Source organism: Choloepus didactylus, chromosome 2 (genome assembly GCF_015220235.1).
Source record: "Choloepus didactylus isolate mChoDid1 chromosome 2, mChoDid1.pri, whole genome shotgun sequence".
NCBI classification, from domain to species: Eukaryota; Metazoa; Chordata; class Mammalia; order Pilosa; family Megalonychidae; genus Choloepus; species Choloepus didactylus.
Genome location: NC_051308.1, coordinates 122,222,947 through 122,240,033, shown reverse-complemented (window position 1 = coordinate 122,240,033; position 17,087 = coordinate 122,222,947).

Below are 17,087 nucleotides of genomic sequence, written 5' to 3'. Positions count from 1 at the left end.
ATTCTTTAATGCAATCTTGTCAGGGCAGATTTATTAATACTTCTGATTAGGGTGTGGCCTCATGATTGAGTGTTTCCATGGAGATGTTTGTCACCCAACTGTAAGTAATACCTTTGATTAGAGTATTTCCATGGAGGTGTTGCCACGCCAACTCAGTGTGGGTCCTAATTAATTCACTGGAGTCCTGTAAGAGCTCACATACAGAAGGAGCTCAGTGCTGCATCTGAGAGAGACTTTCATAGAGACACTTGCTGACGCTTTGAGATGCTAGCCCAGAGTATGCTCCGGAGAAGCTAAAAGATGAAAACACCCCAGGATATGCTAAGCCAGCAGACCCAGAGGCTTGCTGACACTTGGAGACACTTGGAGATGCAGACAGAAGAATGTTTGGAGATGCTAAGCTAAGTGATGAAGCCCACAGACATTTTGGAGAAAACCATTTTGAAATGCAACCCAGGAGCAAAGGAACACAAATGCCAGTCCACTTACCTTCCCAGATGACAGAAGTGTTCCAGATGACATCGGCCATTCTTCAGTTAAAGTATCATCTTGTCGGTGCCTTGTTTGGACATTTTTTATGGCCATGGAACTGTAAATTTGTAACCTAATAAATCTCCTTTATAAAAACAAATCCATTTCTTGTATTTTGCATAACAGCAGCATTAGCAAACAGGAACACCTTCCATTGGAGTTCTTCTGTTGTGCTTCCCCGCTTGTCTCCTCATTCAATTCCTTCTCATGATAAGATGTCGATCCTGGAATGGGGGCTCCCATGACAAAGGAGCTCAGGTAACCCTCTCACATACATTCTCAATGAATTTTCTGCCTTCTTACTCCATGCTGTGCTTTGCCCTTGTATTCTTTTTTGTCATATGGCACGAACCTGGAAGCAGAGTCCAGTAACAGTGGATCCCCAAGTGGGAGGTATTATATGCTGTGCTGTTAACTACCCATTCTTCTTTAAAATTGCAGGGTATTAAGCTGTGGGTCCATCATTCCAGAGTGAACGGAGGCTGTACAAACTGGAGCCCGCGGTGGCAGGAGGAAGGGTTTTGTGGTCACCAGGATCCGGTCCGCAGCTGGGCCGCCTCTCGCATAGTAGCGGTAGCCGTGCCTCCGCGGTGTGCTCTGCACCGGCGCCCAAAGCAGGGCCCGCGGTGGGAGACCAATTTTAATCTTTATAACAATTTTGTGACTCATAAAAGGAATTGTGATTATACTCATTTTTATAAATGATTAAAATGAGGCTTAGAAATGCTAAGTATTTTATCCAAGGTGGTATTGGGATGTATTCATCACAAAACTCTCAAATATTTGGCTTAAAACTTTGACACCAAGAGTAACTGCTGTTTTTTTTTTCTTAAAATCTCAGCCCGTGGGGCCATTGGAATCTCGTGAGAAATAAAACATCTGTTTGACTTCATTTCTAAGTACTACTTCTTAAGATGTATTCTCACAGTTGAGGCAGAAGCTACTTGCTCTGAATCACAACAGAAAAAAATAAATTAAAAAATTAAAAAAAAAGTTTCTCATGTACTAGGTTCGGGGCATGTGCGCTTGCAAAGGGTGAAGATGTCTGTAGATAATAAAACCCACATTAAAGGCTAAGTTGATTTACTCTGAGTCTGGGCTCCTTTACTGGCATTCCCAGTAAATTTATTTAGTAGGATGTTTCATTCAAAGTCCAAGGCATTTAAATGGCCCCTCTGGAATGCAGCCTTCTCTCCAGGAGCTCTTCTATAATGGAGTTGGTCTGCCAGACAAAATGTGGCTCAGGACTTGGAATTAAAGTTTTCAAAAAATGTTCAGAAATTCTTTATTAAAGTGTGACATAAATACTCTATTACTTACAATTAATTTGATAAACAGTAATGGGTGCCCTTATCTCTTCTCCTTTTCAAATTTTACAGCTTCTACTTTAAAGTTTTAAATGTATCATCTCTTTAGGACTCTGTAGATTTTAATTATCAAAGCAGCTGCACCGGTTTTTACCAAAAGCCAAATGACCTTATTTTATAACTGAAACAAAGTCCAAATTTGGTCCCAGCAGTAGACAGTTAATAGGTCATTCCACAAAGATTTATATATACTTTGTGGACAGAGAAGAATTTCAAATAGGGTAAGTCAAACTTATGGACTCACTTATCTTTAACTGCTTTAGGCAAATTTGGATTTACTTCAATTAGAGGCTATAACCTGGCTAAACGAGGCTTGTTTTAATAACAACGCCAAAAACAAAACAAAATGAAACAAACACTGCCATTAAACAATTTAAAGAATAGTAAATTCAGCAATAATTTTAATATACTTGCAGGGGAAACAAAAACAACTGAGTTTTCTTTCATTTTAGCATGAAGGTAGCTTCCTTGTGGGACTAGAGAAAAAACAGTGTTTCATAATTATATTTACACATCTGGCATAAGAAAATATTCCTCCCAAACGAAAGAAAGAAACTAGGCCAGAAACAGCTGGGTGTTGGATGGAGGTGGTAAGTGTAAGAGAGGGTGAAGGGCACTCATTACCTCTTGGATTTAGCAATAGCATTATCAACCTATCTCCCAGCTCACCTTGCAGCTGTGAAATTCTTCAGAAGAAAAATCTGTGATTAAAATCTTCGCCCTCTGCATCCCTATACTATCCTCATCCCTAAAAGAAAAGTCTGTTACCCATGTCTTTGTAATGATCCTTTCTTATGTGGATTTTTCATATGAAATATCAGATAAATCAGGAAAAGATCTTGGCCACAGATCACTGCTTCAGTTACTACCTTGAGGCCAGATGGGGTCCGACAGCCTCAGACTCCAGTCAGTTGCCACAGATGCAATTGCTTTTAAAAGCAGGTTCTCTTCACTGCTAACCTCATGCAGGAAAATGAAAATGAGAAATGCAGTGATATTTTATTCAGTTTCATCCTGTTCACTCTAGGAAATAGAACCAAGGGAATGTATGATTGGAGTAATACGTGATTTTTCTCAGCAAACATTGCACAGGCAGAATCAGTACAAATTGTGGTTTAAGTAGTATTGTATAAAACATTCAAAAGTCACTCTTTATCGTCCTATCAGTGAGGGGAGGAGAGAGTGGGGTAAGCGCATGACAGGGGATAGGCCTCATTTTTGAAAATAGCATTCAAATGTGAATAGGCTTTACAAATTATAGTTTTGTCATTATAGATAGAAGTATCTTTTAAAGCACATTTTAGATGAGATATGAGGAAAGGTAGTCGTTGTGATCTTTTGAAGTGTCTTAATTGAGACTATTAAAATTGTCTGCAGTATTGGATATCCTTTTTCTGCAAAATGAAGCCTAGAGCACTTTTCCTCTTGGCTGAGGGATCAGGAGAAGCTGGGCCTCAAAGTGAGTATGCTACCAAGCATAGGTGAAATGGAAATGGCAGGTTGCTACCAAATATAATCCACATTTTAGCCCTGAAAGAGTGAATACTCCTCCTCACTGACCTGTCTACCCTCCCCTCTCCCCATAACCTCATGTTGCCGGTTAATTATCTCTCGAGTCTTCCTGAGTAGCTGTGTCCTCTCAGTGGAGGAGCTCACTGGGGCCTGCTTGCCTCAATAAGCTGAGAGGAGTTACCTCATGTGTTATTGTGTTATGTAATCACTGCGTTCTCTTCACTGTGGGAAGGGCAAGGGCCTGGTTCCCTACAATCCAGACGTGATGTGAATCAGCAGCAAATGTCACACAGATTACTCAGACTGAGAGAGATGCTGCTTGGCCCAGGGACTCGCAGAGCTCAACCTTAGGAAACCAAGACTCTAAAATGAGATGGGAATTCAGAATGGGGACAGACCTACTCTGCCAGTGGGAGAGAAGATTGGCATCTTGGGTTCAGTGCAGTGGTTAAGAGTCTAAGCTCGTGGGGCCCGCTGGACTTCTTACTTACTAATAGATCTTGGGCACATTGTTAAACCTCAAGAGTTTGAACTTTTCGGAGCTGCCGTGTGGTACAGTTACAGGGAGCAGCATTCATATTGTATTTTACATACACGATAACAGCCCAAATTTCCTTATTTCTAAAACGGAAGTAACTATTTCTTAAAATTAGAAGACGTATTGTATGTAAGTTGCCTGGCATATAGTAAGCACTCAATGAATGTCAAATATATTACTATCAAAGGAAAAGCAAAAGCAGATTCTTCAAATGGCATCTGATGTGTGACTGAGGGCTGTTTTGTCCCTGAGCTCAGGTTCTTGGATGGGCAAGTAGAATGTCAGATTTAGCTAGGCTTTAAATTGTATTTTACTCCAGTTCTGCAAATGTTGATTTTGTGCTGGGTTAATTTCTGTGCAGAGATGCTGGCATGAACAGTCTGAGCTCTCAGTTGGGCATTTTCCTTTTATGCTTTACCTAGTTGCTACAAGTTGTTTAATGAATATTAATAAATCAGTATTAATAAATGTTTATCTAAGAGAATTGTAGAGCAGTAACCTCTGACTTTCATCCTGTCTCCAGTTTTCTGGGGTTTTGATAGTGACAATTATAGTTGTAACATTCATTTTTATTAACTAAGGAAAGGAATAAAATTAGGAAAATGAAAGGCTTGGGTACACTTGGCTGTGCTGTTTTCTTAAACGTAGACTATTAACATTAACTTTGTTCTAGGCAAAGTGCCAGCTGCTTCCCTTGTGCTGTATCCTTTAGTCATTGTGAGAACCAAGCGAGGAAGATATTTTAGCTCTATTTTATTGAGGATCAGAAAAGTTCAGTAACCTACCTCAAGTAGCAGCATCCTAATCCACCAATAGCTAGATCTCTCTATTCACTACTCAAATAATTTTTTTTTTGAATGTTTACCATGTATTCACTGTGATAGACGCTAGGGACATGGTGGCGAGCAAGATAGATCCAATCCTAGTTTTCACAGAATTGAGAGCCTGGTGAGGCAGGCTAACAAGTAAGTAGGCAATTACACTGCAATGTCACAATGCAGAGAGTGTGGGGACCCTTCCAAGCAGGAAGAACAGCCTCTGCAAAAGCCCAGGGGCAGAAGAGATCAAGGCACTTTTTGGGAACTGCAAGGAGCTCCCTACTGTGTTAAGTGCTATATAATAAATAAAAGCACAAACAGAGTACTGTGGCCCTATCTCTGCCTGGAGCGAGTTAGGTTGAGTACAGTTTATTTGAAGTGTTGTGCTATCAGGTGTTTTCCATTATTTCCTATCATTTTATTATTTCCAGTAATAACCTAATTACAGGTTTTGGAAAAAAGGAAATAGATTCAAAGCTTCCCAGGGTTGTTCCATGTTCCTGTATCCCAACACAAACTGATGGGGTAGTTGTGACTGGTTTACAACACATCAGATTCACCAAAGATGGTATCAAAATAAAATATAGCATGGATGGGGAGGGAGGGAAATAGTTGCATATGGCGCCCACTGTAAGATGTCCCAGGGGGGCAAAATATCTCTTCTAATAATACTTTGTGCCAGGCCATGTCCTAACACTTTATAGGTTCTGATTCATTGGGTCTTCATAATAACCCTAGGAGGTAGGAGCAATTACTCCTCAGGTTTCAGATGAGGAAATTGAGGCACAGAGGGGTTACGGAAATAAGATACCTATGCTCACACGACGAGTAGATGCTAGAGACAGTAATGAAACAGGACAAGGTGGTTGTGCCAGTTTGAATGTATTGTGTCCCCCAAATGCCATTATCTTTGATGTAGTCTTGTGGGGCAGACGTTTTGGTGCTGATTAGATTTGCTTGGAATGTGCCCCACCCAGCTGTGGGTGATGACTCTGATGGGATATTCCCATGGAGGCATGGTCCCACCCATTCAGGGTAGGCCTTGATCAGTGGAGCCATATAAATGAGCTGACTCAAAGAGAAGGAACTCAGTGTAGCTGTGAGTGACATTTTGAAGAGGAGCAAGCTTGCTAGAGAGGAACATCCTGGGAGAAAGCCATTTTGAAACCAGAACTTTGGAGCAGATGCCAGCCACGTGCCTTCCCAGCTAACAGAGGTTTTCTGGACGCCATTGGCCATCCTCCAGTGAAGGTACCCGATTACTGATGTGTTACCTTGGACACTTTATGGCCTTAAGACTGTAACTGTGTAGCCAAATAAACCCCCTTTTTATAAAAGCCAATCCATCTCTGGTGTTTTGCATTCTGCAGCATTAGCAAACTAGCACAGTGGTCCTAGAGCCTGTGCTCATATTAATAGTCCTAGGCAAGGCATCAAATTGCCTAAGGCAGGGATATGGTTATCCAATCAGCTATGCCATCTAACTGCTTCTTGTACAGTCTGCTCTTCTTTGCAATGGCAATACTATACCTCGGACCATTAGTATTCCTCTACTAGATGATAGCAAGAGTTTTGCAACTGATCTTTCTGCTTGTATGTAGTGTGCCCACCCTAAAGTCCCCGAAGTTCATTCCCTATTTCATATCCAGAGTGGGCCTTCTAAAAAAAAAAAAAAGCACATCTTATCTAATCAGATTAGAACACTTGAATGGCTTCCTACTGCTCTCAGAATAAAACCCAAATTTGTAATAAGACGGCTTCCTTAGGGTCCCTTCATGATTTGATCTCTATCATCTCTCTACAATTTTTTGCCTGCTTGATCTAGGTTTTTCTGAAAGAATCCTTAAATCTCTCACTATGAGGGTGGGCTTGCCAGTTTCTCTTCGTAATTTCTGGTGATTTTGCTTTTGAAAGCTTTGTTGTTAGGTAAATTTAACTTGTTGGTTGTATCCTCTTTATTTCTAGTAATATATTTTGTTTAAAAGAGTATTTTTGTCTAATATTAATAATGCTGCACCAGCTTTCTTTTTATTAGTATTTTGATAATTTAACTTTCTTTCATCTCTTTATATCCATTCTTTTTGTGGTTTGATGTCATGTTTCTTGCTACCGTTGCGTAGTTGAATATAATTTTAAACTAATCTGATAATTACTGCCTTTTATAAGTGGTTTAAGTCTTAGTTCTTGTGCTCATCCTATTTTTTGTATATGTTTAGTTTACCATACCTTTCTTTGCTTTTTTTTCCTCCTTTTCTGCCTTCTGATGAATTACCAAATTTCAATATCAAATCTTCCCAACCCCTGGCAACTCTTTTCCCTCTCCTGGTTTAGAAGCTCTAGATAGGATTTTAATTAAAATAAAATATCTAAAATACAAAGTATTCAGGCAAAATCGTTATTTCTAGCCTTCTTTCAAATATGACAAATGTTGTATCATGCTTTAACTACTAATAATTGTATACTTCCTTCCTTCTTATTTTTTTTAACATCAAAAATAACTTTTATTTTTAATTCTACCAACACATTTTATTAATTTCTACCCTCACCTCTTGTATCCTATGCTTTCCTTCTGGGCTTATTTTTCTTATTGAGGAAAGTACATCTTTAATTTTTTGTGTGTTTTTTGTGTGTGTGTGTGTGTGTGTGTGTGTGTGTGTGTGGGTGTGTGTGTGTGTGTAACTTTGTGGGTGGTAAATTCTCTTAGTTTTTTATGACTGTAAATAACTTTGTTTTGCCCTCTCTCTTAAAGGATAATTTATCTGGAAATCAAATTCTTGGCTGACAGTGTTCCATTTAACACTTTGAAGATATCATTCAATTTCTTCATATTTACCTGTTCTTTATTCACTGTTTCTGTTTCCTAATTTCTTGTCCTTCTAAAATGGGTGCTATCCCTTCATTTATCGGTTGAGTATCCCAAAATATTTTAGAAATTTTTTGCCAAACAATTCCATACAGTTAATTTTATGTGGGGTAAATTCATATTCTGAGTGTTTCTTTATTGGCTTTCTTAGTGCTGATCTTTCTTTGTGTCAGATATCGTTATATATTTGGAACTGGTGGTTATGTTCATTTTGAGTGGAAAGCTTTGTTTTTTCCTTTTGTTTTAGTTTAACTGTTTTCCCCTCTCCCTCCCTCTGTGCTCATCCCTCCACATTCATGATTTTGCCTTACTTGCTGCTCCAGACCTCCATTCTAGTATCAGTTTTTTTTTTTAATCATCATTTTATTGAGATATATTCACATACCACGCAGTCATACAAAACAAATCGTACTTTTGATTGTTTACAGTACCATTACATAGTTGTACATTCATCACCTAAATCAATCCCTGACACCTTCATTAGCACACACACAAAAATAACAAGAATAATAATTACAGTGAAAAAGAGCAATTGAAGTAAAAAAGAACACTGGGTACCTTTGTCTGTTTGTTACCTTCCCCTACTTTCCTACACATCCATCCATAAACTAGACAAAGTGGAGTTTGGTCCTTATGGCTTTCCCAATCCCATTGTCACCCCTCATAAGCTACATTTTTATACAACTGTCTTCGAGATTCATGGGTTCTGGGTTGTAGTTTGATAGTTCCAGGTATCCACCACCAGCTACCCCAATTCTTTAGAACCTAAAAAGGGTTGTCTAAAGTGTGCGTAAGAGTGCCCACCAGAGTGATCTCTCAGCTCGTTTTGGAATCTCTCTGCCACTGAAGCTTATTTCATTTCCTTTCACATCCCCCTTTTGGTCAAGAAGATGTCCTCCGTCCCACGATGCCGGGTCTACATTCCTCCCCGGGAGTCATATTCCACGTTGCCAGGGAGATTCACTCCCCTGGGTGTCTGATCCCACGTAGCGGGGAGGGCAATGATTTCACCTTTCAAGTTGGCTTAGCTAGAGAGAGAGGGCCACATCTGAGCAACAAAGTGGCATTCAGGAGGAGACTCTTAGGCACAAATATAGGGAGGCCTAGCCTCTCCTTTGCAGCAACTGTCTTCCCAAGGGTAAAACTTATGGTAGAGGGCTCAACCCATCAAACCACCAGTCCTCTATGTCTGTGGTGATGTTAGCAACCATGGAGGTGGGGTAGGCGAATACCCCTGCATTCTCCACAGGCTCCTCAAGGGGGCACTATATCTTTTTTTTTTTTTTCCTTGTTTGTCTTTTTTCTTTTTTTTTTTTTTTAACTTTCCCTTCTTTTTTAAATCAACTGTATGAAAAAAAAAAGTTAAAAAGAAAACAAACATACAATAAAAAACATTTCAAAGAGACCATAACAAGGGGGTAAGAAAAAGACAACTAACATAAGATAACTGCTTAACTTCCAACATGTTCCTACTTTACCCCAAGAAAGTTACATAATATAGCAACATTTCTGTGAACTTGTTCCTACTATATCCATCAGAAATTAACAGACCATAGTCATTTCTGGGCATCCCCAGAACGTTAAATAGCTTATCTGTTCTTCTTGGATTATTGTTCCCCCTTCCTTAATTGCTCTCTATTGCTAGTTCCCCTACATTCTACATTATAAACCATTTGTTTTACATTTTTCAAAGTTCACATTAGTGGTAGCATATAATATTTCTCTTTTTGTGCCTGGCTTATTTCGCTCAGCATTATGTCTTCAAGGTTCATCCATGTTGTCATATGTTTCACCAGATCGTTCCTTCTTACTGTCGCGTAGTATTCCATCGTGTGTATATACCACATTTTATTTATCCACTCATCTGTTGAAGGACATTTGGGTTGTTTCCATCTCTTGGCAATTGTGAATAATGCTGCTATGAACATTGGCGTGCAGATATCTGTTCGTGTCACTGCTTTCCGATCTTCCGGGTATATACCGAGAAGTGCAATCGCTGGATCGAATGGTAGCTCTATATCTAGTTTTCTAAGGAACTGCCAGACTGACTTCCAGAGTGGCTGAACCATTATACAGTCCCACCAACAATGAATAAGAGTTCCAATTTCTCCACATCCCCTCCAGCATTTGTAGTTTCCTGTTTGTTTAATGGCAGCCATTCTAATCGGTGTTAGATGGTATCTCATTGTGGTCTTAATTTGCATCTCTCTAATAGCTAGTGAAGCTGAACATTTTTTCATGTGTTTCTTGGCCATTTGTATTTCCTCTTCAGAGAACTGTCTTTTCATATCTTTTGCCCATTTTATAATTGGGCTGTCTGTACTATTGTCATTGAGTTGTAGGATTTCTTTGTATATGCAAGATATCAGTCTTTTGTCAGATACATGGTTTCCAAAAATTTTTTCCCATTGAGTTGGCTGCCTCTTTACCTTCTTGAGAAATTCCTTTGAGGTGCAGAAACTTCTAAGCTTGAGGAGTTCCCATTTATCTATTTTCTCTTTTGTTGCTTGTGCTTTGGGTGTAAAGTCTAGGAAGTGGCCGCCTAATACAAGGTCTTGAAGATGTTTTCCTACATTATCTTCTAGGAGTTTTACTGGTACTTTCTTTTATATTGAGATCTTTGGTCCATTTTGAGTTAATTTTTGTGTAGGGGGTGAGGTAGGGGTCCTCTTTCATTCTTTTGGATATGGATATCCAACTCTCCCAGCCCCATTTGTTGAAAAGACCATTATGGCTCAGTTCAGTGACTTTGAGGGCCTTATCAAAGATCAGTCGGCCATAGATCTGAGGGTCTATCTCTGAATTCTCAATTCGATTCCATTGATCTATATGTCTATCTTTGTGCCAGTACCATGCTGTTTTGGCAACTGTGGCTTTATAATGAGCTTCAAAGTCAGGGAGTGTAAGTCCTCCCACTTCGTTTTTCTTTTTTAGAGTGTCTTTAGCAATTCGAGGCATCTTCCCTTTCCAAATAAATTTGATAACTAGCTTTTCCAAGTCTGCAAAGTAGGTTGTTGGAATTTTGATTGGGATTGCATTGAATCTGTAGATGAGTTTGGGTAGAATTGACATCTTAATGACATTTAGCCTTCCTATCCATGAACATGGAATATTTTTCCATCTTTTAAGGTCCCCTTCTATTTCTTTTAGTAGAGTTATGTAGTTTTCTTTGTATAGGTCTTTTACATCTTTGGTTAAGTTTATTCCTAGGTACTTGATTTTTTTAGTTGCTATTGAAAATGGTATCTTTTTCTTGAGTGTCTCTTCAGTTTGTTCATTTCTAGCATATAGAAACATTACTGACTTATGTGCATTAATCTTGTATCCCGCTACTTTGCTAAATTTGTTTATTAGCTCTAGTAGGTGTATCGTCGATTTCTCAGGGTTTTCCAGATATAAGATCATATCATCTGCAAACAATGACAGTTTTACTTCTTCTTTTCCAATTTGGATGCCTTTTATTTCTTTGTCTTGCCGGATTGCCCTGGCTAGCACTTCCAGCACAATGTTGAATAACAGTCGTGACAGCGGGCATCCTTGTCTTGTTCCTCATCTTAGAGGGAAGGCTTTCAGTCTCTCACCATTGAGTACTATGCTGGCGGTGGGTTTTTCATATATGCTCTTTATCATGTTGAGGAAGTTTCCTTCAATTCCTACCTTTTGCAGTGTTTATATCAAAAAGGGATGATGGATTTTGTCAAATGCTTTTTCAGCATCTATTGAGATGATCAATTGATTTTTCCCTTTCGAGTTTTTAATGTGTTGTAATATATTGATTGTTTTTCTTATGTTGAACCATCCTTGCATGCCTGGAATGAACCCCATTTGGTCATGGTGTATGATTTTTTTAATGTGTCTTTGGATTCGATTTGCAAGTATTTTGTTGAGGATTTTTGCATCTATATTCATTAGGGAGATTGGCCGGTAGTTTTCCTTTTTTGTAGCATCTTTGCCTGGTTTTGGTATTAGATTGATGTTAGCTTCATAAAATGAGTTAGGTAGTGTTCCATTTTCTTCAATGTTTTGAAAGAGTTTGAGTAAGATTGGTGTCAGTTCTTTCTGGAAAGTTTGGTAGAATTCCCCTGTGAAGCCATCTGGCCCTGGGCATTTATTTGTGGGAAGCTTTTTGATGACTGATTGGATCTCTTTGCTTGTGATGGGTTGGTTGAGGTCTTCTATTTCTTCTCTGGTCAGTCTAGGTTGTTCATATGTTTCCAGGAAATTGTCCATTTCCTCTACATTCTCCAGTTTGTTGCCATAGAGTTGTTCATAGTATCCTCTTATAATTTTTTTAATTTCTTCAGGATCTGCAGTTACGTCACCTTTTTCATTCATTATTTTGTTTATATGGGTCTTCTCTCTTTTTGATTTTGTCAGTCTAGCTAGGGGCTTGTCAATCTTGTTGATCTTCTCAAAGAACCAACTTTTGGTGATATTTATCCTCTCTATTGTTTTTTTTGTTCTCTATGTCATTTATTTCTGCTTTAATCCTTGTTATTTCTTTTCTTCTACTTGGTTTAGGATTGGTTTGCTGTTCATTTTCTAGCTTCTTCAGTTGATCCATTAGTTCTTTGATTTTGGCTCTTTCTTCCTTTTTAATATATGCGTTTAGTGCTATAAATTTCCCCCTTAGCACTGCTTTTGCTGCATCCCATAGGTTTTGGTATGTTGTGTTCTCATTTTCATTCGTCTCTATATATTAGCAATTTCTCTTGCTATTTCTTCTTTAACCCACTGAATGTTTAGGAGTGTGTTGTTTAACCTCCAGGTATTTGTGAATTTTCTAAGTCTCTGATGGTTATTGACTTCTAATTGTATTCCATTGTGGTCAGAGAATGTGCTTTGAATAATTTCAATCTTTTTAAATTTATTGAGGCTTGTTTTATGTCCTAGCATATGATCTATTCTGGAGAAAGTTCCATGAGCACTAGAAAAGTATGTGTATCCTGGTGATTTGGGATGTAATGTCCTGTATATGTCTGTTAAATCTAATTCATTTATCAGATTGTTTAGGTTTTCAATTTCCTTATTGGTCTTCTGTCTGGTTGATCTATCTATAGGAGAGAGTGATGTGTTGAAGTCTCCCACAATTATTGTGGAAACATCGATTGCTTCCTTTCGTTTTGCCAGTGTTTCTCTCATGTATTTTGTGGCACCTTGATTGGGTGCATAGACATTTACGATTGTTATTTCTTCTTGCTGAATTGCCCCTTTTATTAGTATGTAGTGGCCTTCTTTGTCTCTCAAAACATCCCTGCATTTGAAGTCTATTTTATCTGAGATTAATATTGCTACACCTGCTTTCTTTTGGCTGTAGCTTGCATGAAATATTTTTTTCCATCCTTTCACTTTCAGTTTCTTTGTGTCCCTGTGTCTAAGATGAGTCTCTTGTATGCAACATATTGATGGTTCATTTTTTTTGATCCATTCTGCGAATCTATATCTTTTAATTGGGGAGTTTAATCCATTTACATTCAATGTTAAAACCGTGAAGGCATTTCTTGAATCGGCCATCTTATCCTTTGGTTTATGTTTGCCATATTTTTCCCCTCTCTCTATTAATATCCTTTATTGTACTCATAGTGAATCTCTTTAGTACTGAACCTTTCTCCAAGTCTCTCTGTCCTGTCTTTGTTTCTCTGTCTGTAGGGCTCCCTTTAGTATCTCCAGTAGGGCAGGTCTCTTGTTAGCAAATTCTCTCAGCATTTGTTTGTCTGTGAAAAATTTAAGCTCTCCCTCAAATTTGAAGGAGAGCTTTGCTGGATAAAGTATTCTTGGCTGGAAATTTTTCTCACTCAGAATTTTAAATATATCGTGCCACTGCCTTCTCGCCTCCATGGTGGCTGCTGAGTAGTCACTACTTAGTCTTATGCTGTTTCCTTTGTATGTGGTGAATTGCTTTTCTCTTGCTGCTTTCAGAACTTGCTCCTTCTCTTCTGTGTTTGGCAGTGTGATCAGTATATGTCTCGGAGTGGGTTTATTTGGATTTATTCTATTTGGAGTTCGCTGAGCATTTATGATTTGTGTATTTATGTTGTTTAGAAGATTTGGGAAGTTTTTCCCAACAATTTCTTTGAATACTCTTCCTAGACCTTTACCCTTTTCTTCCCCTTCTGGGACACCAATGAGTCTTATATTTGGACGTTTCATATTATCTATCATATCCCTGAGGTCCATTTCGATTTTTTCAATTTTTTTCCCCATTCTTTCTTTTATGCTTTCATTTTCCATTCTGTCATCTTCCAGGTCACTGATTCGTTGTTCAACTTCCTCTAGTCTTGTACTATGAGTGTCCAGAATCTTTTTAATTTGGTCAACAGTTTCTTTAATTTCCATAAGATCATCCATTTTTTTATTTAGTCTTGCAATGTCTTCTTTATGCTCTTCTAGAGTCTTCTTGATTTCCTTCATATCCCGTACTATGGTCTCATTGTTCATCTTTAGTTCTTTGAGTAGCTGCTCTAGGTGCTGTGTCTCTTCTGGTCTTTTGATTTGGGTGCTTGGGCTTGGGTTATCCATATCGTCTGGTTTTTTCATATGCTTTATAATTTTCTGTTGTTTTTGGCCTCGTGGCATTTGCTGAACTTGATAGGGTTCTTTTAGGGTTTGTAGACCTATTGAAGTCCTTATCTCTAATTTATCAGATCTACAGCTTCGTGGGGTACACTTTCTCTAACTAACCAGCAGGTGGCGTCCACGAGCCACCTGTTCTCCACAAGCCAGTTCTCCCCTGCTTAGCCTTTTTGGTGAGTGGGGGAGTGAGTCTTTTGGGGCCCAATTGGTGTACCAAGCTTGCGTGTGTAGTTGGTGTTGCCTGCCCTGTATGTGGGGTGTGTTTCTGGGCAGTCGGGGAGGGGGGTTGGCCCTAACAATCAAATCTCCCTGATGATCCTAGAGTTTTAAAGCTGCTGCAATAGTCTAATCCTTCAGTTCAGTCCTGCCACAGTTTGTCTCTGCCACTGACCCACAAGTCTTTGGTATTGGCGTATGGCTCCTGAGACTTGCAAGTGGGCCCCTCTTCCAGGCTGTGCACCCCGGGTCCTCTGTTGAGGGATGACTGTGCTATGTCACAGGTGAGTGCCTTCCCCCCAGGGCAGTTCTGGGCTGCTGGGCTGTGTAGGGAGGCTCCCAGTCTGCTGAAATTATGGCTGAATGGGGCTTTGTTAATTCACACTGCTCCACCTTCCCAGCTCTGGGACAATCAGCTGAGGTTGCAGGGAAGGCTAATGTCCACGCCCAGTTTTGTGTTGTGTGCCTGTTATTTGAAGCACTTCCGTCACACTGGGTTGTCTGGGGCAGCTCTGGGCTATGGGGCTGGTGATGGGCAGGAGTGTGTCCTGTCCACCAGGATGGTGGCTGTGAGTGGACACCCCCCTTTTCTTGGGAAGTTGTGGTGTTTAGTGAATTTTCTCAGCCACTGGATTATTGCCTTTTGTCTCAGAGCTCTCTTAGTTCTGCTCTTGACTTGATGTGCCCAAATTGCAATTCTTTGAAGCTTTCTGTATTGGGCTTCTTACAGTAATTGTTTTAGAAAAAGAAAAAAGGATTAAAAAAAAAAAAAAAAGTTCCTTCCTCAGAGATCTAATGGGTTATTGAAATGCTAATAGACAAAGCAACCAGGGCCATTAAGGAAAGGTCCACAGGGCAGAGAGATCAGCTTTTCTTCGGGATTTGCATATGCGCCTCAAGGCCTGAGCTCTGCCCTTCCCCTTTCTGTGTTCACCAGAACTCCAAAAATCCTCTGCTTTTATTTTGGAGTTTTTCGCGTTATTTTTTTTTTTTTTTCTATGCCTGTCTCCTCTCTGCTGGGCTGGCAGCTCTCAGATTCTCTGGTGTCTGGTCTCAGTCTATCTATGGTTGGAGTATGAATCAGTAGAATGAGTTTCCGAGAAGGGCTACCACTGCAGTTCTCCCTTCTCCTTCCCGGAGCTGGCAGCCCCTCCTCCCACGGGACTGAGCCTGGCAGGGAGGCGCGCGGGTCCCCTGGCCGCAAAAACTTACAGATTTCGCTGATCTCAGCAGTTCGACATTTTCATGAGTGTTGTATGAAGTATGCCCAAAGTCAGATTGCTCTGTGGTGTCCAGTCCACGCAGTTCCTGGCTTTTTACCTACTTTCCTGGAGGAGTAACTAAAACTTACAGCTCACCAGTCTGCCATCTTGCCCCGCCTCCCTAGTATCAGGTTTTATGTTGGCATTTTGGTTGCTCCTACTGCATGATGATGTTAGGAATATGACAGATCTAGTTACTTGGCCAACTGCTTGACTTGGTTCATAATTTTAAGTCATTGTCCCTCTGCTTCCCCAGGCAGGGGATTGGCAGGAGTTTATTTTCAACTTTATTTCACAAGCTCCTGACTTTAAACACTAAGCCTGGGTCTTGTTCTCCACTTCCACCATTTGGAAGGTCTTTAGTTCCTATAATCTTGCAGAAGATAAAAGTCTCAATTTGCAAACCTGAGATTGCACTGGGTCTGTGACTTTAACTTTGCTGAGTGCTTTCTTTTTTAGTTCCATCTCTGAACCATGAAAACATTTATTTTGTTTTTGAGACTGGTTCTGTCTTTTTGTTTGTTCATTCTACATTTTTAGTCATTGTATTAGTCAGGGTTCTTCAGAGAAACAGAACTGAAAGGATATATATAACAGGAATTGGCTCATGTGAATTCTGCTGGGCAGGCTGCAAGTTAGAAATTCAGTGATGTTGAATTCCTGAGGAGAAGCTGGCTGGCTGAAGTAGAGGTAGAAATTCTTTCTGACTGCTGAAATCCTCAAGGTCTGCCATTAAGGCCTCCAACTGATTGGATGAGGAGATTCCCCTCATTGCCTGAAGGCTGTTTCTTTTGTTGATTGTAGATATAGTGAGAAATAGATGCAATCAACTGACTAATTACTTAAATCCACAAAATACAATCCCAGTAACAATTGGTCCAGTATTTGCCTGGCCAAATCACTAAATACCAAATCCTAGCCAAACTAACACATGAAATTAACCATCACAGACATCACTTCTATTTATGACTAGTAAAGGGAATAGATCAAAGTGTCACCTTTATGGCACCAACTTGAGCAGAAATATTTCACCATTTACTTCTTTAGTTTTATCCCATACCACCCCTCCCTCTACAATCTATGTTCTAGCCATAATGAACTACTTTTAATTTTCAGGGCTCAATAAATGACTTGTTTTACCCCCACCTCCCAACAAGTTTTGATGAAATGTAGAAAACAGTCAAGGGAAGATTTAAAATGTTAGTTTTATCACAAATAAGCTAATAAAGAACCAGGTTTTAGATCTATGACCTAAAAGGGCTTAATACTCTCTGCCCATCCCCACCACCTCAGAACAGCCCACCAAAGGGGACAGTAGGGTCTGCAGAGCAGACACAATTGTCTCCACTAGTTTAGGGAAGAAAGGGAAAAAGAGAATCAATCTTCAGTGATTGGAACGTTTTTTAA